This window comes from Mustela lutreola, chromosome 4, assembly GCF_030435805.1.
Source record: "Mustela lutreola isolate mMusLut2 chromosome 4, mMusLut2.pri, whole genome shotgun sequence".
Classification (NCBI taxonomy): domain Eukaryota; kingdom Metazoa; phylum Chordata; class Mammalia; order Carnivora; family Mustelidae; genus Mustela; species Mustela lutreola.
In genome coordinates this window covers 88,235,590-88,259,876 of record NC_081293.1, presented here as the reverse complement: position 1 = coordinate 88,259,876, position 24,287 = coordinate 88,235,590, and positions in this window count along the sequence as shown.

The following is a 24,287-nucleotide window of genomic DNA, read 5'->3' as shown; positions in this document are numbered from 1 at the left end:
GAGCCCAGAATGGCCAAACTCACAGAGACAGAAGGTAGAATGGTGGTTGCCAAGGGCTGGGGGGCAGAGGGTTATGGGGGGTTGTTGGAGAGTGGGGCTAGAGTTTCGGTGTGTGAGCACAGCTACATGAATGTACTTAATGATCTTGAACTGCACGTTTAAAAATAGGCGAGATGGTAAATAGTACGCTCTGTGTATATTATACAATATAAATAAGTAAAAACAAAAACATATTGGTTGCAGAAAAGTATAAAGAAGGGGCAAAGGGACACCTGGATGGCTCAATCAATTAAGAGGCTGCCTTCGGCTCAGGTCACGATCTCTAGGTCCTGGGATTGAGCACCACGTCAGGCTCCCAGCTCAGCAGGGAGTCTGCTTCTCCCTCTCCCTCTGCCCTCCCGCCAGTCCCTCTTGCATTCTCTCTCTCTCTCTCTCTCAAATAAATAAATAAAATCTGAAAAAAGAGAGACAGAAAAGGAAAGAAGGAAAAGAAAAAAAAAGAAAGGGAATAAAACCAATCACCATCTCACTATTAACAGTTTGGTGCATTTCCCTCCGGTCCTTTTTCAAAGTCATGTTAGTGCCATGAGTTAGTGAGTGTGCGCGGGTACCTGCACATCTCTGTGAACACCCTGTATACGTATATGGAAGCACTTATATATTTACATGAATTTAGGATTAAACTGCTACCCAGTTTTTATTTAGCCTTTTTACTTAATATTAGATTCTTTGTTTAAACCTTTTTTTCCTTTAAAATTGTTTAATTTCCGTCGGTTAACATACAGGGGTATTAGTTTCAGGTGTGTAATAAATGATTGAACACTTCCATACATGACTCCGTGTCATCCTGATAAATTGCTCTTAACCCCCTGCACCTATTTCACACACACACCGCCCCCGGCCCATCTCCGCTCCGGTGGCCATCGGTTTGTTCTCTATAGTGCAGTCTTTCCTTTGCTTCTTTGTCCCTTTTTTCTTTGTTCGTTTTCTTTCTTAAATTCCACCTGTGAGTGAAATCACAGGGCATGTGTCTTTCTCTGGCTTATTTTGCTCAGCATAATATGCAGTAGCCCCGTCCCTGTCACGGCAAATAGCAAGCTTTATTCCTTGCTTGTAATACTTGCTGAGTAATAAATACTCCGTGTGTGTGTCTATACGTCTGCAATAAACACACACACACCGCTTCTCATGGATCCGTTTATCTATTCATGGACACGTGGATGGCTCCCGTAATTTGACTATTGTAAACAATGCTGCAATAAGCATAGGGATGCACCTGTCTTTTCAAATTAGTGCTTCTGTATTCTTCGGGTAAATACCCAGTAATGGAATTACTGGATCCGATGGTAATTCTAGTTTTAACTTTTTGAGGAAATTCCATACTGTTTTCCACAGTGGCTCCATGTGTAGAATTCCTTTTTATTTTTCTTAAGATTTTATTTATTTATTTGACAGAGAAAGAGCAGGAGAACACAAGCTTGGGAAGTGGGAGAGGGAGAGGGAGAAGCAGGCTCCCTGCTGAGCAGAGAGCCTGATGTGGGACTCAATCCCAGGACCCCAGGATCATGACCTGAGCCGAAGGCAGTTGCTTAACCAACTGAGCCACCCAGACGCCCCCAGGACTCCTTTTTCTCCGCATTCTCAGCAACACTTGCTGTTTCTTGTGTTTTTTATTTTAGCCATTATGACAGCTGTGAGGTGATATCTCACCGTGGTTTTGATGTGCATTTCCCTGAGGATGAGTGATGGTGAGCATCTTTTCATGTGTCTGTTGGCCATGTGGATGTCTTCTTTGTAGAAATGTTCATGTCTTCTGCCCGTTTTTAAACAGAACTATTTGTTTTGTTTTGTTTTTAATTTTTAAATTAAAAAAAAGTTTTTTACTATTCTATTTATTTATTTGACAGAGAAAGAGCATGAGCGGAGGGAGGAGCAGAGGGAGAGGAGAAGCAGAGCCCCTGCTGAGCCAGGAGCCCAACACAGGACTTGATCCCACACCCTGGGATCATGACGCAAACCAGAGGCTGGTGCTTAACTGACTGAGCCACCTACGCCCCACTAAGATGCCTTTTTAAATAGTATATTCTGGGCCAATAGTACAGTCTTAATTATTATAGCTTAGAAAATGAAAGCTTACTTATTATATTGAGTAGGTAGGTCTCCCTAATTTGTTCTTTTTAAGGTGAGTTATGGCCATTCCAGACCATTTGTGCATCCTTAGAGATTTTAGGAAAAGATTGTTGGGTTTTATTAAATAAGAAGGAAGAGAAGAAGGTGGAGGGAGGAGCAGGAGTTCAACGAATTTCAAAAGTCTAGATTGATACAGACTGTGTGTGCCAGCAGTGTAGTTAAATCCACCACAGAAAAGATCCCAAGAAAAATCTGCAATATATCAAGGACAGCAAAGAACATACTCCTGTATAGCTCGAGTGTCAAAAAGGCAACCATAGTTGAAATTTTAAAAGTTAAAATTTTTAAAATTTAAAAATTAGAACTGAATAACACACATAAAAACTTGCAGGGCACCTGGGTGGCTCAGTCGGTTAAGCATCTGACTCTTGATTTTTGGCTTAGGTCATGGCCTCAGGGTTGTGAGATCGAGCCCTGAGTCAGGCTCAGGCTCAGTGTGGAGCCTGCTTGGGATTTCCCCTCCCTTTCCCCACCCTCCCACTTGGGCTCTCTTTCTCTCAAAAACGAAACGAAAACTTGTGGAGCAGCAAAAACTATACTTCGAAGGAAATTCACATCTTAAATGTTTCCAGAAGAAAAGCCCCAATTGAATGAACCAAACCTCCAAAGTAGGAGGTTTAAAAAAGTCTAGCAGAGGGGCGCCTGCATGGCTCAGTGAGTTAAAGCCTTTGCCTTTGGCTCAGGTCATGGTCCCAGGGTCCTGGGATCGAGCCCTGTGTCGGGCTCTCTGCTCGGCGGAGAGCCTGCTTCCCCCCTGCCCCTCTCTGCCTGCCTCTCTGCCAACTTGTGATTTCTGTCAAATAAATAAATCTTTAAAAAGAAAAAAAAAGTCTACTAGAATAAAACCCAAGAATAAGAAAGAAAATAATGAAGTTGGCAGAGATTTACATAATATATAACAATTACACAGAAATAGGATTAACAAGGCTAAGAATTTGTTCTCTAAAACACTAATAAAATAGATTGAACTGGTAATATTAATCAGAGATAAGGAAGAAAGTACAAATAAGTTATATCAGTATTAAAGAGGGGTTATGACAATAAATGCAGCATAGATTTAAAGTATGAGTAGTTTCATGCTAATAAATGAAAAGACTTAGATGAAATGGATATATGCCAAGAAAAATGCAAATTATCAAACACCACTCAAAAAGGAATAGAAAATCTTGATCATTCCACAAATAAAGAAGGAATAAAACTATAGTTAAAGAATCAATTACAGGGACACCTGGATGGCTCAGTCCTAAAGCATCTGCCTTTAGCTCAGGTCATAATCCCAGGGTGCTGGGATCAAGCCACGCATCAGGCTCCCTGCTGGGTGGGAAGCCTGCTTCTCTCTCTCCCACTTCCCCTGCTGGTGTTTCCTCTATAGCTGTGTCTCTCTCTCTGTCAAATAAATAGGTAAATAAAATCTTTTAAAAATCAATTACAGGCCCAGATGCTTTATAGGCAAATTTTATCACTTAAGGACAGGGAGTGCCTTCTAATCTTACACAGAAAAGGAGAGAACATTTCTCAAATCATGTTATGAGGCTAGTAAAACCTTGATACTGAAATTAGACAAAGAGAGTACAGAAAAAGAGCATTACAGATGGTTCTCATTCACAAAATGAAAGTTGCAAAATTAAATATTAGCAAACTAAATCCAGCAATGAGTTCAAATACATATACGCATTTTCTTTTTTCTAGGAATGCAAGATTGCTTTAAATGGGAAATTTGATTAATGTGATTTTCCACATGGATAAGCCAATTCATTACTTCTATAATAAGCATCTGACATTGCTTTCAGATAAATTGGAAACATGCTTCTGCCCCCAGTTGCTACACTACACCAACTGAGAAGAGTTCCTTAGAGTTGGTGCAGAGGAAAATGCCAGGGACGTAGACTAGTGAGAACAGTTTCGAGGGCACAGGGGGAGGCAGGGCAGAAATGAGAGCACGGTGGGCAGGACACGAAGGACAGTGAGTGCATCTCCGTGGCGAGGCCATGTAGAGGTGAATACAAGATCCAAGGGGCAGATACTGTCTCTCTAGCTCCTGCCAGCCCCCGACCCCCCGTTTGCCTGCATTTCTTGCATGCTACCCCTTTCAGTCTGCAATTTTATCTGAGTCTATTCAAATCCGGGTCAACTCTATTGCTGAAGATAACCACCTTCTCTGCCTAGGAATTCCTACGTGTTTTCAAGACAAAGCTCAGATTTCAACTTCTGTGGCACATTCCTCCACTCCCCAAGACAGATTAACTTGCCCCCTTCTACGTGATCCTGTAGTACTTTGTACAGATCCAGCTTCCTCGCCTAATTCCAACACTGCATGAGACACAGATACTGATCTCCTCCAGTGCCTGGCTTATATTATTAGTAGATCCTCAGTGACCGTTTGTTGGATAAATAGTAACAGACATGTTCCAGGCGCTGTGTTCGTTCTGTTGCACATCATCTCATCTAACTTCTAGAACTAAGAGACAGATGCTTTTATTGTCCACTTAATGCACTATAGACAGAGGAACAGAGAAGTTAAGGGACTTGCCCACGTTCATAAAGGCAGGCACGTGGGTAGAGAGACAAGGATTCGGACCCAGCTTCCAGAACCCTAGCTCTTAATATGAACCCACTGTGGTTTGGGGACTAGTCCTAGGAAACCAAATTATCTTAATTTGGAACATCTCTCACATTAGGGGAAGGTTTTTCAAAGGGAGCCAGTGAAACAGAGGGAATCCACCATTTACCTGTATATTATTTGCATCTTGCCTAAGAATGACTCTCCTGGAAGGCGAGAACGGCCTCTTTTCAGACCATTTTCAAGTGAGCAGAGCTTCCCTAGATGGGCTGTTGGCCGCTGTGACAGTGATATAGAACTTAGGAAGTGGTGGGGGGGGGGGGTGAGAAGCACTGTTTTCTTTTAAGATTTGTTTATTTTTTTTTATTTGAGAGAGAGAGCATGAGCAGGTGGAGAGGCAGAGGGAGAGAGAATCTCAAGCAGGCTCCCCACTGAGCAGGAGCCCCTCATGGGGCTTGATCTCCCGACCCTGAGATCATGACAGGTGCCGAAATAGAGAGGCAGATGCATAAAGGACTGGGCCACACAGGAGCCTGGAGAAGTGGTTTTTCCCACCGCGTTTTGCTCAGTGTTGTTTGCTCCTCTAGTCGGGCTATGCTGATTGTGCATTTATTGCTCCTCCTAGGATTTTTTCCGTCTGTTTTGAAAATACTGTTCTCTAGGTGTTTGGTCCTCACTGACTTCGGGCAGGCTGATTCCCGCCATCGCGGTGTGCCGCCCTCCGAGCAGCGCCGCGGGGAAGCCAGGCAGGCCCAGACCCAGAGCGTCAGCGCTTGAACTGCTCGCTGGGGGGAGGACGTGGAGCCAGGATCCACTGAGCAGTGCTCACCCTGAGCACAGGTCCTTCGCGAACTCCAGTGGCCTGAGAGGGGGCCCAGCGCTGTGCGGCTCCCTGCTCCCCACCGGGCCCTGCTGCGTATCAGGCTGTCAACGACCCGGATGGAGGAAATTCTTGCCCGATCCTCTGCGGTGGTGACTGACCTTCGTGTTCACCGTCGGTGCGGTCGGAGCTCCTGGAAGCCCGGCGAGGAGGCACTTGTGGGTTGTCTCGGCCTGGGTCTCAGGGAACTTGTCACAGCCCCACCACCGGCTGGTTTGGGCGGGGGGCGGTCACCACGGAATTCCAAGCAGATTTCTCTTCCTCAAACATAAAGACCACTCTGATTCGGGGTTCCTGGAGAAGGGGCCTTTTCATCTGGGATCACGAAGGGATCTTACTTAAAACAGAACGGGAATGCCTGGGTGGCTCAGTCGGTTAAATTTAAGGGTCTGCCTTCAGCTCAGGTCATGATCCCCGGGTCCTGAGATCCAGTCCCACACTGGGTTCCGTGCTTGATGGGGAGCCTGCTTCTTCCTCTCCTTCTCCCTTTCCCCCTACTTGTGCTGTCTCTCAAATAAATACATGAAATCTTAAAAAAAAAAAAAAATAAGTAAAATGGAATAGAGGGTAGGTATGAGTGAAGGAAAAAAGAGACCTTGCAGATTTTGTGGAGGCCACAGGCAAGGGTTGGAGGGGAACACAGCAAGGTCAAGGTAAGGCTTCCTCCGTTGCTAGTTCCTTAGACTGGTAAGTGATTTCATTGCCCCTTCTTTTTTCCCCCTTCGTTAATTGCCTTACAATTGCCTTACTTTTCGTATCTATACTTGCAATGGTGGAAACTCAATGAGAAGACACAGCTCACATTGCTCAGTGGTTCGATTACTGATGGTTATCACTATTGCAGGGTTTATAAGATGAAAGTAGGATTTAGAGACATGAACACAGGTATATGTTGTTCGGCCATTCCAAGTGTAGCTGCCAAAATGTAGGAAAATACACATCTAACAGAAGTCATTTTAGGGGCGCCTGGGTGGCTCAGTGGTTAAGCCGCTGCCTTCAGCTCAGGTCATGATCTCAGGGTCCTGGGATTGAGCCCTGCATAGGGCTCTCTGCTCAGCAGGGAGCCTGCTTCTTCCTCTCTCTCTGCCTGCCTCTCTGCCTGCTTGTGATCTCTCTCCATCAAATAAATAAATAAAATCTTTAAAAAAAAAAAAAAAGAAGTCATTTTATCTCTTGAACATGTTTCTTTAAAAAAAAAAAAAAAAAGGAAAAAGCCTCATTTAGGTCACAATGCAAGGATTCATAGCTGAGTATTCCTGAAGGGTCGGGAAGAGCCCAGTTATTCGGTCACCTTTACAAAAAGGCAGTTAAGCCCTCCCTCATAGCAGAATTTCTGGACAGTCTAATGAAGGATGGCACTCTGCCCCGAGAGCCTAGCAGCTCCCTTTGTCACCCGCCTGCTCCCTCGTCCTGGAAGGGAAGTGCGGCATTCATGAGATCATGGCAAGCATGATTTCCTTTGCCTCTCTCCCCTTAAAACCTCCAATTTTGGCAGTCTGACCCCCAGATCCAGGAAAAAAAAAAAAAGGCATCCTGGAGAACAATTTAGGGTTTTTTATGCTAGAGCAGCCGACATCGTCAACCGCCCTGGTAAGGGCATTGGGAGGCTGGACAGAGGGAATGCATTCACTCTTGAAAAAAAACAAAACAAAACAAAACACCCAAGCCACTCACCCAGGCACCTGGCACGTGCACATCTCCACTCCTCTCTCCTTCCTTCCTTATCTTACCGGGCTCTGCCAGCTTCCTGCAGATGGAGCCTGCCCTATATATTTCCAAACTGCTCTGTGGGGCCGGTGACCTCACGCTGCCCTCCGTCCTGGGCTCCCATTCAGGCAGAAATTCCCATCAGACTCCCACTCGGAAGATAGGACCACGCTGGCAGGTGCTGTGCCTGGCTGAATTGGCCCAGCTGCTCTGTGGCATTTTGATGGATGTGAGTCTGGATGAGACCTTTTAAAACCCAATTTCCTTTGGACAGGCAGCTTGGAAAAATCACTCAGGCTGCGTGTGTCTGTGTGTGTGTGTTTTCATGTGTGTGCACCCCGCACAACCCAAATGCCTCTCAAATATGATAGAGAATTTAATGAAATTCGATTTAATTTGAATTTAATCGGGGGGATCTCCAGTGGCAAGGAACAAAGCAAATGTCACATCCCTTCACTCTTCATGTAGGAGTGATCCAGGCCCTGCCATGTCAAAAGCACACTAAAGACACTCATCATTTTACTTCTTCAAAATAAACAGGTTTAGTCAATTTCCATGATGCGCTCGGAGTGTTTCCAACTCCAGAGGCTCACAGCAGTGCCCACCCTTCCAAGAAGGACAAGAAGGGTGGTTTCACCCTATAGGACATCGCTCAAAAAGCCTAACCCCTATTTTTTCCCCCAGCTCCACCAGAAAGGGTCTAGGAAATTTGCATCTGTATAATGCAGTAATTAACCTACCATAAGACTAGGGCCCTGGTGATCAAGTCAATCTGTCTGGTGCTTTGCCTCCAGACACTGTCTCTTCTATAAAAGCAAATGGTTCTGAGTGGTCTCGTCATTTCCTTTCACAAGAGCCTTAGGCATTTCTTTATGAGTCAGAAAGACTTGAGGACACAAAGCCAGGTCCTCCCAGCTCAGGGCGACCCATCTCATTATTTTATATTTTGTGCACGGGATCGTCTTTTTTTCTATGCTTGCTCTCTACTGAGGCTGTCTCTTTCTCCCACACAGTTCCTACTCGGTGCTACATTTCAAAAGACATTTGTGGTGACCTCCACCGCCAGGGGAAACTCTTGGGGTTTAGAGGAAGGGCCACCTTTTAAATATTAAACAGGTGAAAAATAACACACCAAGTTTGTAGGAGCTGCCCACACCCAGGCCAAGGTTTCTATGTGACTGAGAAGTCAAGAATACTTAGCCTGATAGGATGAGCAGCTCATAGCCTTACAGCTGGCACATTACTTCAAATATATGTCCTAATCCATTCTAATCATTCCATATCTGAATACAAGACCTACTAAGATCAGGGCTTACCTGCGTACAGCGCAGGAAAAAAATGGGGAGGCAGATTTTCAGAATGTGGGTCCTCCTATGCCATGCAAGGGGAGGGTGTTCTAATTCCAGAACATTCTTGCTTTTTAGCCAGAATGCCTCCAGGACACAGAGGGCATTTCTCCAGCCTGCTTTGAACTGACATAAGTGTCCCTTGATAACTTGTTCGTCCTGCTTTTATTTTGTGCTAAAAGCACAGCTTCTGAGCTGGGAGCTGGTGTCTTGAGTCATTCAAGCCCTTGGAGTGTCCTGGGGAGTTGAATGTCCACCTTCTCCCGCTGTGAGCACTCCTCATCCTGAGGACAGCCTCAGTCTCTCAGTCTGTGCCTGTGAACTTGGCTGGTGAGCCTGTGCTGCAGAAGGGAATACAATGACTTCCCTGGACATTTTTTTTTTTAAAGATTTTATTTATTTGACAGAGATCACAAGGAGGCAGAGAAATAGGCAGAGAGAGAGGAGGAAGCAGGCTTCCCGCTGAGCAGAGAGCCCGATGCAGGGTTCGATCCCAGGACCCTGGGATCATGACCTGAGCCGAAGGCAGGGGCTTAACCCACTGAGCCACCAGGCGCCCCTTCCCTGGACTTTTAAACCAGACACCAGACTCTGAGCCATGCGGACTATATGCAAAGCACTGCCTGGCCAGGGACGTGGCCCAGAACACTTAGTAGGGCCGTCTACAACCAGACCGCATGCGCAGTTGTAACAGGTGTGTCCGCTCTGCTCATTGGCTTTCGATGTTCCTCAAGTCGGAAGTTCCTGAAGTGGGAAGTCATGCCTTCAGTCCCTACAGTTTTTCTCATGGAAATTCTGATGGATTCAGCTTGTATTGGTTTTCTCATTTGTTCTTTATCTTTTTTTTTTTTTTTTTTTTTTTTTAAAGTAAGCTCTGTGCCCAGCATGGGGCTCGAACTCGTGACCCCAAGATCAAGAGTTTCGTCTCTACAGATTGAACCAGGCAGGTGGCCCTGGGTTTCTCGTTCTGTTGGTTGTCTGGTCGGTTGCAGAGACCGGTTATGAGCAGCTCATCGCAAACCTCTATTTGCTCGGATAACTACAGCTGGAAGTGGGGTGCAAAGGGCATGGGTTCAAGTACCAGCTCCATCCCTGGCCCGTGTTGCCCCCTGGGTGGCTTAGTTTCCTAAGGGCAGAGTCAGAGAGAATTGAGGACAAGGCGCTTATTTGAGCGGTAATCCAGGAAGCACAAGGGCGGGAGGGGGATAGTGAGACAGAGTCGTCAGTGAAGGCGTGTGACAGCTGGTCACCGAGCGGCACCGCCCGTCACTCCCCGCAGCGGTACTCCGACGGTCCTTCCAAGCGACGGGGAGCCACCCCCCGGTGCCACCTGCTTGGGGGCAGTGTGCCTCCCAGGCACTGTCCAAGCTGCCCGGCACACAGGCCGAGCAAGCTTCCGCGGCATGGGAGAGAAGTCGAGAAGGACGCCCAAGGGGGAAGCCGTCAGCCTCCGGGAACCGTCCACCAAAGCTACAGACTAACTCAGAGGCAGCCAAGGGCATCAGCAGCATCCTTGACAGGTCAAGGGTCTCTGTCAATAAAACGAGGGAGTTGAACTAGACCATGTCTCTGGCTCGGTCCAATAGCCTCTGCACAGCCCTTTCTGACACGGATGGGGCAAGAAAGACATCGCTGTTTCCTGGACGGTGACTCGTGGCTCCCTGGGCTGTGAGGTTACAGAAGCAGTCAGCGTGTGCTGTGGTCTCCTTTCTGGCCTCAGAGAGCTGCATCCATCCAGGAGGGAGGCCAAGGTACCTCATAACACCGGCAGACATTGGGGTTGCCATGTTTCTGGAAGGTCAGGAAGAAAAAGTATTCTAGCTACTGAAAGGTCCAGGAAACAGCCACTGAATGAACATTTCAATCTAGAGAGGTGGGTTCTCATGACGCTTTCTTTTCACTTAGTTCTGCCCATAAAGTGAAGAAAATAAATTGTCTAACCAGCAATAAATGCCCCACATTGCCTACACTAAGAATCACAAAGGGCTTTCATCTCCACAATCTCACTGAAACTCCCCAGTAATCTCGTAAGACAGGTAGGAACTATGTTTTCCCGTTTTACTTTATTTTCTTATTTTTTATTTTTTTCAACATTTCATGAAATCGTTCATGAATTGGGGGAGGGGCACAAACAGGAGGGAGGGACAGTGGGGATAGGCTTGGGGGCAAGAGGCACAGGGCTGGGCAGGGGAGGGCAGGGGGCTCTCCTCTTTCCTGCAGCAGCCCTCCCCCAATCATCCCACTGATGGGGGGATGTGTTTTCCCATCCTAAAGGTGAGGAAACAGAATCTCATACTATTAATTATATTAAAAATATAATCTTGGGCACCTGGGTGGCTCAGTGGGTTAAGCCGCTGCCTTCGGCTCAAGTCATGATCTCAGGGTCCTGGGATCGAGTCCTGCATCGGGCTCTCTGCTCAGCAGGGAGCCTGCTTCCCCCCCCCCCCGCCCTGCCTGCCTCTCTGTCTACTTGTGATCTCTCTCTGTCATATAAACAAATAAAAATCTTTAAAAAATATATAATCTTAATGTATTAAAAATAAATATTAATAGTGAGTCACATTTGTATAGCACTTTATATTTCCCTGAAGACACTGTGCTATCCAGGGCACCTGGGTGGCTCAGTCTGTTAAGCGTCTACCATCAGCTCAGTTCATGATTCCAGGGTCCTGGGATTGAGCCCCAACATTGAGCCCCTGAACTGAGCCCCTGCATTGGGCTCCCTGCTCAGCAGGGAGCCTGTTTCTCCCTCTCCCTCTGCCTGCTGCTCCCCTGCTTGTGCTCTCTCCGTGTGTCAAATAAATAAATAAAATCTTAATAATAAATAAATAAATAAAATCTGGCCGGGCACCGGTCACAGTGATTGGTCCAGGAACAAGCCAGTTAGGGGGTGGGTTTTTTGTTTTGCTGGGGTCTGTTTTTCTCCAGTAGCTGATGGGGGGAGTCTCTTTGCTGCCCAGTCTTGGATTGGATAGTCTGGATCCTGTTATGGAGAATGAAAAAGGTAAATGAAATCAAGCAGGGGTAAGCAGAGCAGAGAGACCGAGATCACGGTGATGACGAGGCCCCACTTCTAGTCCCTGAGACCCCCCCAGAGTGGTTTTTGTCTCGGTCTCGGTCTCCTCTGATGCCCTTCATCCTTCAGACAGATGAACCAGCCTGCATGCTCCTGATGAGTGCCTGGGAGCTGAGCTAGCATTCGTTCCCCCGCCCAAAGCTGCTCTCAGCAGGCAACCAGGGCACCAACCCCTCAGTCTACAACGAGCCAATTCACCAGAAGGTGTCAGTGGCAAATTCCCTATCATCATTCAATGCATTCAGATGATTGACTCCCAAGATAAAAACTGCAGGAATGAATTTTTTTTAACCTTCACTTGAGCTGCTTCTAAATTTAATTTTGATTTTGAAAATTTATTCCCAGCACAAAACAAACCACACAGTGTACTCCCATTTTAATAGTATTATTCAAAATAGCCAAGAAATGGAAATAACCTGCTATGGATTAAATGTACGTGTCCTCCCAAAGTTCACATGTTAAAGCTCTAACTCTAGAGTTGGCTATATTTGGAGTAATTAAGGATAAATTCAGTCATACGGGTGGGGCCTTGCTTAGATAAAATTCATATCCTTATAAGAAGAGCTAGCAGAGAGGGGCACCTCAGTGGCTCAGTTTTTAAGCATCTGACTCTGGATTTCAGCTCAGGTGGTGGGATCGAGCCCCAGTCAGGCTCTGCTCTGGTGTGGAGTCTGCTTGAGATTCTCTCCCTCTCCCTCTGCCCTCCCCTGCACACTCTTTCTTTCTTTATCTCTAAAAACATAACAAAAAGAAGAGTCATTTACACGTAAAGGAACAGGATCATTTTAAATATATGGTGTTTTATTTCAGTGATCGTTTTTTCAAAAAGTCTAATTCTGGATTATATGGTGGACCAGCTTATAAATGAGTACTGGCAAGAATTTTTAGTGCCTGCAGTTGTATCTGTGAAGTTTGTGAACTAGAGTCCAAATGTTATCATGGCACGCTATATGAATGAAGGATTTGCAACAGCTTGAATGAAGTGGTAGAAGAATGTAATCAGCTATAGCATATGGGAGTATAACCGTACTGCTTACAAAAATCCTGCTTTCCGGCAATCAGTACCACATTCATGTTTAAGAGTGGTTATATTGGGGCACCTGGGTGGCTCAGTTAGGCTAACCATCTGCCTTCAGCTCAGGTCATGATCCCAGGTTCCTAAGATCGAGCCTCCTGTTGGGCTCCCTGCTCAGTGGGGAGTCTCCTTCTCCAGTCTTGCTCTCAAATAAACAAATAAATCAAAAATAAAATTATTAGAATATAAATATGTATATATTTAATATAAAATATTAAAATAAAATAAAAAATAAATTAAAACTTTTTAAAATAACAGAGTGGTTGTATTAAATGTTTCATTTGTATGTACTGACTAAAGCAGTTTATTTACAGTGAAGAATGTTTTTCTTCCCAGTATCAGCAATAATTGTGCGAGATAATATTTCACGTAGGTTTAAGTAATGCAACACTGTTAATTTTATCCTCCAGTGAATAAGACAGCTTTACAGAATTATTATATGAAGATTGCTTATTGGCCACATTTTAATTAAGTGTAAGTTCTACTTTTCCAGGACTTGCAAAAAACCCTTCATTATTTATATAGTTTTGTACTGTGCATTCATCGAAACAATTTCTGTTGGCTTCAGTGTTTTTAAAGTCGAATATAAAAGCAGGGGAAATATTGAAACAGTCTTGAGAATCCATCCGTCTACCATGAAACCCAACATCAGAGACCACCAACCGGACAACATGTGCCACATTATGTTAGAGTTATTCCTTTAGATTTTATTGGTTTTGTAGTTTGGAGTATTTAATTGTAGAAGTGTCTGTTTGAGTTCTCCAGAGAAACGGAGCCAACAGGATATATCTGTATGTGTGCATGTGCGTGCTTGTGTGTGTACAGCGTGGGAGGGACAGAGAGAGGGACAGGAGGGAATCAGTGCATGTGATTACGGGCGCTGGCAAGTCTGAGACCGGCAGGTTTACACTGACAGGCTGGAGACCCAGGGAAGGGTTTATGCTTCACTTTGAGTCCAAAGGCTGTGTGGAGGCAGAATTCCCTCTTCCTTGGGGAGCTCAGTCTTTTTCTCTTAAGACCTGCAACTGATTGGACAAAGCCCCTGTTATGGAGTGTCACCTACTTCACTCAGTCTACCGATCTAAGTAGTAATCTCATCTAAAAATACTTTCACAGTGATGTGTAGACTTCAAACACATGTTTTAGAGGTCTTATAATAAAAACATTTTGGGGCACCTGGGTGGCTCAGTGGGTTAAGCCTCTTCCTTTGACTCAGGTCATGATCTCAGGGTCCTGAGATCGAGCCCCACATTGGGCTGTCTGCTCAGCAGGGAGCCTGCTTCCCCCTCTCTCTCCCTGCCTCTCTGTCTACTTGTGATCTCTCTCTGTCAAATAAATAAATAAGATCTTTAAAAAAATTTTTTAACATAGCACCAGGGGGAGGGGTCAGTATATGTTTCCTTTTTCCTTTAAAAACATCTGAACTCGGGCGCCTGGGTGGCTCAGTGGGTTAAGCCGCTGCCTTCGGCTCAAGTCATGATCTCAGGGTGCTGGGATCGAGTCCCACATCGGGCTCTCTGCTCAGCAGGGAGCCTGCTTCCCTCTCTCTCTCTCCGCCTGCCTCTCTGTCTACTTGTGATTTCTCTCTGTCAAATAAATAAATAAAATCTTAAAAAAAAAAAAAAAACCACACATCTGAACTCTCCTCAGGTTAGAGGATAGTTTACAGAACGGAAAGGCCTGTTAAATACCTTTTCAAAAAAAAAAAAAAAAGCAAAACCCATAATGTCATCTTCCCTGGAAGATTCATTCTGTCCCTGCTCATGGGACCGACCGTGAGGAACTTCCTGGCACCCTCGTCTAGGTCCCCGATATCAGGGTCTCAGAAATGTGGATCTGCTTACTCCCACAATACGTATTCTAGTTTTTTCTCTTAATGTTTAGGACAAGGCTCTAGATCTTGTTACAAGATTTTGTTTTTCTTATTGCTTGGTTTTTGTGATGTTTTCAGTGAAATATAATGAAGTTATTTATGAAGCTCTCTGAAAATAGCAGCCACAAAATAACTGGAAAAACTAACACAAGCATTAATTAACATTAAGGCATTCTGAGGACAATGGTGTATGCATAAAGTTTATGTGTGTTTTGCTAAAGGTTTCATAGAAAAGGACCCTTATCTCCTCTCCCCTCACAACCCCTTATGGGTTGTGAATAACTTACACAACCCATGAATGTCATCTCATGTGGGAAGAACGGAACCTACAGTTTCATTAACATGGAAAAATCATATGAATAAAAATATCCAACTTTATGACCGCAGAGATGATTTATTAAGCAAACCTGAACCTGCCGCCTCAAAGTCTTAGGTTTGCTATAATTTATATTTTCTGTCAGGAACGCTCATATTTCAGCTATAAATAGAACAGGGCAGCAGAGAGAGTGATGTTTTAATTAGGTCATTCCCGAGTCTGCCTGACTTATTTTCTTTGAGTCTTTGCCATTTTTTTTACTTCAGACTTAATCTCTTTGTGATGATAATGCAACATGACAGAATCATACCAGGCTCCCAGAGAGTTCCCCCGGCTGCTCTCCCCTCTCCCATTCTCTCTCTTTCTCTCTTTCTGTCTATTCTTCTGTCTCTTTGTGTCTGTGTATCTCAGTCTCTCTCAGTGTCTCTGCGTCTGTCTCTCATCACAGGTACGCTTGCTCTGCCAAAACCTGCAGCGAAGGGGAGGCCATCAAGACGTCCATCATACATTTACATGACAGATTAAGTATCACCTCTGCTTACCCTCCCACCTGGGACTAAATGTCCCAACTGGCTTTTGACTTATGTCTGGCTCTCCTATGGCAATGCTCCTGAACTTTGGGACCAACGCTAACAGAGTGCCTGGATGTGACTAATGCATGGAGACAGATATAAGACTCACATAATAAGAGAATTGAGTGGACTGACAGCTTTCCCATCTTCCTTATTAAAAATAAATCTCTAAGAGCTCTTCCTGGCTCCTGAAGGAATAGTGAAAATGGAAAAGACCCTTTCTACTCAGTATCCCTTCGCTTCATATGATTTTTGAGATGCTGGGAAGGGTCCTATGCCTTATCCCTGTTACAGACCCATGGTCATACTTTAGTAGAGGACCAAAGCCCTCATGCCCAGTGGTAGTGCTGTTAGTGGCTCTGGAAGGCTTTGGTATCCCCATAATTCTATCAACACTCCTCTGAAAGACAAACCCAAAGTCCCTCCGACTACCCAGACATCTCAGCTAGAGCTTTGAGGGAAGGACAGCTCTGTCAGTTTGTCTCCTCGCCAGCCTTCCCCAGTCCCTTCCGGCCAGACCACCTTCTGCAATGCCCCAGGGTCATTTGGATCCACTTGTGGCCCTGTGGGCAGGTCACCACAGCTGCATTATCAAGCCCAGACCTGCTTCCTGGTCTGGGAGTGTGGCCTGGAAAGGACCAGCTGTTGTCTTCATAACTCATTTAGCCGGAGAACCCGACCTGGACTGAACCCTCCTGTTTGGAAAAATTGACCCAGTCTGATGTAAGACTATTTTAGCCTATAGTTAGCTCCTGCAGAACAGTTGGCTGCCCCGCCTTCCAGGTTGGGACCTACTTGAAAATAGGGGATGGTCAAGCCTGATTACAGCAACAGAGAGTACAGGATTGTAGGGTCTCCTCCACGGGGTCTTGGCTTCAAGCCATAGGTAGTAACTGAAGGAGACAGCCTTTAGAAAAGAAAACCAGAGCCAAAAATGATCTGAGTTTTAAATATAATCAAAGATGTCATTGCATGACTACATATAGCTCCTGCCTCCTGCCACCAAAATGGTGCCACGTCCCTCTTCCTAAGGAATCTGCCAAGATAATGGGTGATAGTGTTGTTACCTCTTTTCACCTTGTTAGAGGTCTTGGGTCCACGAAGTGTGGCTCACTGTAATTCCCTGAGGAGGCCCTTTTTAAGCAACAAAGGAAGGGGAGATTCTACCCTTCAACTCCATCAAGTGCTGAGTTGGAGTCTGGGACTGTGGGGCTGATTCTCATGCACAGGGGACACGTGTGTTCCAGGGTTGGGAATGGGTGTGTCCATAGGGCATGCGAAGGTCGAGCCCTCCTTTTGCTCCCGGAAAATGAAGGTGGGAATCAGGATATGTTTTGTTGACCCCAGCGGATATCTTCCAGCTTCAGATAAGTTTCCCTTTCGTGCACTTCTACAGCACATTCTAAGTCAAACATTAGGACAAGGTAGCAACCAGACGGGCTGAAGGGCTGGGAGGAAACAGGAGGTGTTGGAATACTTCCTGCATAAGAAATGATGTTTTCATTTTTAAAACCCACATTTCCCCTCCTGGCCATAGCCCAGAGACTCAGACAAGGGCTATAATAATGACTAATGTGCTTCCCTTAATGTACCCACTAACTACAAGTCAGGTCATTTTTACATCAGTGTCATCGATCTTGATGCTTCTGTAGCCATTTATATGACTAGCAGGAAATGCAGCTTTTTCCAGGGGATAAACTCTCCCAGATATGTGTGAGAAATCCTGGGCATGTGCACAGGAGTTGGCTGCTGCCTGACAGGGGCAGGAGAAGCTGGGACCTGCCCTAACAGCCACCAGAGGGGTCACTCCAGTTGAGCCTCCAGTATCTGCTTATCTCAGCTCCACTGCCACTTGAGGGACCTTGAGTTTGGAGGTCACTCTGGTTAATGAAGCCGGACATCTGCCATTGTCAGAGATGTTGCTGCCCAGACACTGCTGGCCTTGTGCAGATCCTTGTCAACCTGCCAAGGTACCCACCATCCAACTGGATGAGAGCTGGCTTTCCCTGAGTCACACATTTACTGAGTTCCTGTCCATAGCAAAAGTGGTCTTCCTCCCAAAGTATTATAATTCCTCAGATTCACTCTAGAGCCATTCGCAAAGTGAGCCCGCAGCCCTGGGATGGGTAACTTGGGTATGTTCTAGTACTATCCTCAAAACCAAGCCTTTCTTAATCCTCTAGCTAGTTAAGATCCTTCTGTTTTATCTCCCAAGGCACTTTGTTTCTTATTCTCTCCAACTTTATTACTAAAATGTTCCATTGACTCTTGGTTCTGATTTTTTTTTTTTTTTGGTCACTCTTTTTGTTTATGCTGAGTCACCTTTCAGTAGCTCCATTCCCTGAGACTTCTAAAAGCTCCATTGTAAGGAGCTCCTTGGCCTTAGTCTAGGCCATCAAATATGTTTTAATAGTCTGACAACTCGATGGGAGACTTCTGCTTCTACAAAGATACAGTATACATACCCTCCACTATTCTTCCCACTAACTACAGCTAAAAACTCTGGACAATGTATAAAAAGCAAATATAAATGACTTCGAAAGGTAGAAAGAAGGCAGACAGGCCAGGGACCTTGAGACCCTAGTGTCAGGTGTTTCTCTCTAAAATTCATATGCTGAAGTCTTAACTCCCAACTTCCTCCAAATATGACTATATTTGGAGACAAGATCTTTAAAGAGGGAATTAAGGTTAAATTAGGTCATTTGAGGGGCTATAATCCAATAGGATCAGTGTCCTTAATAGAAGAAGAAATCTGGACACATAAAAAGACACCAGGGACACATGTATACAGCTATGTGTAGACACAGGGAAAAGAGAGTCATCTGCAAGCCAAGGAGAAAAGATTTAGAAAAAAAACAAATCCTGCTGACACCTTGATCTTAGACTTCTAGCTCCAGAACTATAAGAAAATAAGCTTCTCTTATGTATGCCAGCCGGTCTGTGGTACTTCTTATGTCAACCCTAGCAAATGAATATACTAAGCATTGCAAACTGGTAAATTCATATATTGCAGACTTTGGTGTTTCTAGGTTGCTAGCTTCTTAAGCTCAGTGTGCACAGATTTAAAAAAAAAAAAAAAAAAGCCTGTTCTTTCTAGGTAAAGGACAAGGAAAGGGGAATCCTAACAATATAGAATTTTTAAATATTAACAACTCTATTCCAGTCAAACTCCTCAGGAAAAAAAAAAATTATCACTCCATCCCTATCCATACCAGCAAAGGCCAAGTGTGGAGCCCAGACTTCCACCTTCGCTGGGCTATAATAAGGCACCTCAATCTCTTCCACAGGGCAGCTGTATCAAAGAAGTCTGAGTAGGGAGCAGAAACTTTCATCCCTGGAGGGCCTCATTGAGCCTCCTCATTTCTTGGTGTCATTAGAGACCACTTGCGAAACTGTAACAAAACACTTTTAACCCTTCTACCCAGGGAAGTAGCAGTGGAGGCCTACTGGGGAGCTGAACCTCCACGCCCCAATCCCCAACAGAAACCCTCAGTTTCAACAGAAGCTGACTAGGAAACCTGGATTACTACTTCTGCCTGGCATTTTTCCTTCCTCCTTCTGGAGTGGTGTCAGAAGCTAAATCAGAAGATTTAAACAAGAATTGTAGTCTCCTCATATAATATGAAAATGCCCAGTTTTCAACAGGAAACCAGTAGCATAACAAGTACCAAGAATATCTCAAACTAAATGATAAAAAGGATCCCTAATAGATAACACCAAGAGACAGAAATTAGAGTTATCTGGCAGAGATTTTTTAAAGTAGTCATAAAATGCTTCATAAAAATGCTTTGATAAGCTTGAAACAAATATAAAACATATAAAGTCTTAGCAAAGAATGCAGGTATAAAGAAGAACCAGATGGAAATTTTAGAAGTGAAAAATATAGAAACTGAAATAAAAAACCTAAATGGATGGGCTCACCAGAAAAATGGAGGGGCTAGAGGAAAGAATCAGTGAACTGAAAGATAGAACAAGAGAAATTATCCAATCTGAACAATTGAAAAAAATAAGCAGAGCCTAAGGGACCTGAGGGTAAATAACAAAAGATCTAACATATGTGTCATCAGAATCTCAAGGGGAGAGGAGAGAGCCAGAGTTGAAAAAATTCTAGAAAAAAATAATGACAGAAAACATCACAAGTTTCACGAAAGACAAACACCTGCAGATTCAAGGAGCTTAACTAACACCAAAGAGGAAAATCCAAAGTAATCCACGTCAAGACACATAATGGTCAAACTTCTGAAAACTTTCTTTCAAGACAACGAAAAGTCTTGAAAGCAGCATGAGATAAATGACACTTTACCTTTAAGAGAAAAACAATTCAAGCACAGGATTTCTATCAGAAATCATGGGGTAGGGGCGCCTGGGTGGCTCAGTGGGTTAAGCCGCTGCCTTCAGCTCAGGTCATGATCTCAGGGTCCTGGGATCAAGTCCCGCATCGGGCTCTCTGCTCAGCAGGGAGCCTGCTTCCTCCTCTCTCTCTTTGCCTTTCTGCCTACTTGTGATCTCTCTCTGTCAAATAAAAAAAAAAAATCTTTAAAAAAAGAAATCATGGGGTAGAGGAAGTGGTACAACATTTTTAAGTGCTAAAATAAAAGAACTGTCAACCTAGAATCTTATCGGCGTGAAAATATATTTCAAGAATGAACAAGAAATCAAGACATTCTTAGAGGAAGGAAAACAAAGTTTGTCACCAGCAGATCTGCCCTAAAAGAATGGCCAAAACAATTTCTCTAAACAGAAAGGAAATGATAAAAAGAAGGTATCTTGGAACATCAGGAAGGAAGACAGAATTTGGTAAGCAAAAATATGGGTAAATATAATATACTTTCCTTCTTCCCTTGAGTTTTCTCTATTATGTTTGACACTGGAAGCAAAATTTGTAACAGCATCTGATGTGGTTCTAAATGGATGCAAAATAAACACTTAAGAATATTACATTATAAATGTGGCAGAAAAGGGGATATAAAGGGAGGTAAGTTTTCTATACTTCATGAGAAATTTACTCAACTTAAGAAAGAGCATCTACAAAAATCCTACACCTAGCATTATACCTAACGGTGAAAGACTGAAAGCTTTACATCTAAAGTCTGGAACAAAGCAAGAATATGTGGTCTCACCGCTAGTCAACACAGGGTTGGAAGTTTTAGCCAGTGCAATAAGGTAGGAAATGAAACAAAGTTATGTAGTTTGGGAAGGAAGAAATAAAACTGTCCCTATTTACAGATAACATAATTGCTTACATAAAATTTTTTTTTGCAATCTCCAAAAGTTTCCTGTAACTGAAAACTGAACTCATCAAGGTCACAGAATGCAAGATAAACAAACAAAAATCTAACGTATTTCTGTGTACCCACAATGAACATGTGGACATTGGAATTAAAAACGCCATACCATTTATAATCACTCAAAATAAAATGAAATACTTAGTTATAAATCTAACAAAGTATGTATAGCACTTATATGCTGAAATCTGCAAAAACCCTGATGAAAGAATAAGACTATTTTTTTTAATATAATTTTTTATTTTTTATAAACATATATTTTTATCCCCAGGGGTACAGGTCTGTGAATCACCAGGTTTACATACTTCACAGCACTCACCAAAGCACATACCCTCCCCAATGTCCATAATCCCACCCCCTTCTCCCAAACCCCCTCCCCCCAGCAACCCTCAGTTTGTTTTGTGAGATTAAGAGTCACTTATGGTTTGTCTCCCTCCCAATCCCATCTTGTTTCATTTATTCTTCTCGTACCCATTTAAGCCCCCATGTTGCATCACCACTTCCTCATATCAGGGAGATCATATGATAGTTGTCTTTCTCTGCTTGACTTATTTCGCTAAGCATGATACGCTCTAGTTCCAAGAATAAGACTATTTTTTAAAAGATTTTACTTATTTATTTTTGCGAGAGAGAGAAAGAGAAAGTGAGTACACAAGTGGGGGGAAGGGGCAGATGGAGAAGCAGACTCCCCACAGAGCAGGAAGCCCGATGTGGGACTCTATCCCAGGACCCTGGGATCATGACCTGAACAGAAGGCGGACACTTAACTGCTTGAGCCACCTAGGTGCCAGAAATAAAAGACCACATAAATAGCAAAACATGGGATGCCTTGGGTGGCTCAGTGGGTCAGACAACATCTGCCTTTGGCTCAGGTCATGATCCTGGGGTCCCAGGATTGAGCTGAACATCAGGCTTCCTACTCAGAGGGGAGTCTACTTCTCCCTCTCCTCCCTGCTCGTGCTCTCTCTTGCTATCTCTCTCTCTCAAATAAGTTTTTTTAAAATAGCAAAACATATGTTTGTGTATTGGAAGACTCAAAACTGTAAAAAATGTCAATTCTCCCTAGGTTGATACACAGGTTTAATGCAACTTCTATCAAAATACCAGCAAGATTTTTTTTTAATATGGACAATATTATTTTAAGCTTTATACAGGGAAGCAAAGGAACTAGAAGAAGTAAAATGATTTTTAAAAAGATGAGTCAGAGGGGAGGAATAAGACAACCCATTTTTAAGCCTTATTATTTATCTATAATAATCACATTCCTGTGGTATTAGCAAAGTGATAGAACGTAAACCAATGAAATAGAACAGAGAATCCACAAGTAGACCAACACAATATACTCAACTGTTTTTGAGAAATGCAAAAACAATTCAATAAAGTTAAGATCCCCTTTTCAGCAACTGGACATTCACAGACAAAACCAAAACAAAACAAGAAACCGTCAACAGAAGTTTTGCATCTTATATAAAAAATAACTCAAAATGGATCACAGACTTAAATGTAAAATGTGAATCTATAAAATTTTTAGTTAAAAAAAAGGAGAAAATCTTCAGGATCCGGGGCTAGGCAAATAGTTCTTAGCTCTGACACCAAAGCACGATCCATAAAATTAAAAATTAATAAAATGAAGTTCATTAAAATAAAATACTTTTGCTCCGCTAATACCCATGAAGAAGATGAAAAGACAACCTGCAGAGTATGAGAAAATATTTGCAAACCATATATCTGAAAACGGAATAAGGAATCGCAAAATTCAACAATAAAATCCAAACCATTAGAAAATAAGCAAAACACATGAAGAGACATTTCACTAAAGAGGAAGTGCAAATAGCAAATAAGAACATGGTGGTGGGATGGAAGTGGGTGTCGTTATCCAAGGGAAACATGAGGGACCCTCATGGTGATGGAAATGTTCTGTATCTTGACTGTATTAATGTCAGTGTCTTGGTTGCATATTATGTTACAGTTTTGCAAGATGTTGTCATGGAGAAACTGAGTAAAGTATTTATGGGCTCTCCCTGCATTATCCCATACAACTCTATGTGAATTTATGATTGCCTTGAAGTAAAAAGTTTTCAAAACTTCCAGTGACGGCTTCTGGTTTTACATGGTACAGTCAGTTCAGTGTTGCTTTCAGTTCCTCTGGGAAACCAATCAAAAGCAACAAAAAGAACAAGAAGCAGATATGCCAGCATCATCCTTGACAAAAACGAGGAAACATTAGAAAGCAAACGTTAGAAATAAAAAAAATAGCAGGAAGGGCTGTCTAAAAATGAAGGTCAACTAGAAGTGTAAAAAAAAAAAAAATGCAGAGCATGCTCAAAACTTTTCATGGCGATCACATCATAATGTATGTAAATGCTGATTCACTGTGTCATACACTTGGAACTAATATAACAATGTATGTCAACTATACTTCAGTAAAAAAAATATGCAGACTTTTAAGAAGAGAGTTGGAAAGTGCAACAATGGGCAAAGACTCCTGACAGGAACCAGCAGTTTAATTCAGTTTGATTCCAAAGCAAAGCAGAGGAAATGGAGGTTGAACAAGGAATCACAGAGACAAGCCACATTTTTAGAGAGCTTTCTGTCCGTGCGACAGGATGGAGGAGAAAGATAGCATTGTGAAGAGCCCTGGGCCACCAATCGAAATTGTTAAGGAAAAAGTAAATCATACTCAGTCCTGCAGGATAAGAAAAATTACTCTGGTTCCCTCCAGTTTAGGTAACTGGTTCAGGAAGGACTTAACTCATTCAAAGATATGTATTCAAAAGGAAAAATTAGTATCAAGATACTACAATTTAAAAAGAGGAAAAGTTAAAGCAAGTAGCAAACAATACAAAACTCCTCTTTGGGACTTCCAATAATGCCCATGACACAAAGTGTTCCAACAAGCCCTCCCACAAAAACTTTTATAAAAACTGTAAAAAACCAAAAAAATTTCTTAGCCTTCTGAATGAAGGTATTGAAAAGTGACTAAGACAGGCAGAAACTGCAGGGGAATCTACTCTTGAACTATGACTGTAAGAGTAAGAACTGTAAGTTTGCGGCTCATTTTGTCTGTGAGTACTTTCTGCTCCAAATCCTGCTACTGAAAATCACAGCTTTACTGGTTAAAGGTGGTAGAAGATAGGAGTTTAGCATTGGCAGAACAGAAGACCATTTAGGGGTGATATCCTGAAGTCAGGAAAGTTCCAGAAGGAATGAACTCCCAAAAATGAATATAAACTTTGCTCAAATCCCTGGCTGACTGCTAAACTGTATATATGGGAGAGATTCTGCTGGGTTGGTGGGGGCAGTCCTGGTGAAATAAGGGAGGTAGAAACAACACAGGAATTTACATTTGAAAGATAGAACTGCACTGGATAAGATTTGTATTTGCTGTTTTCTTAACTGTATATTCT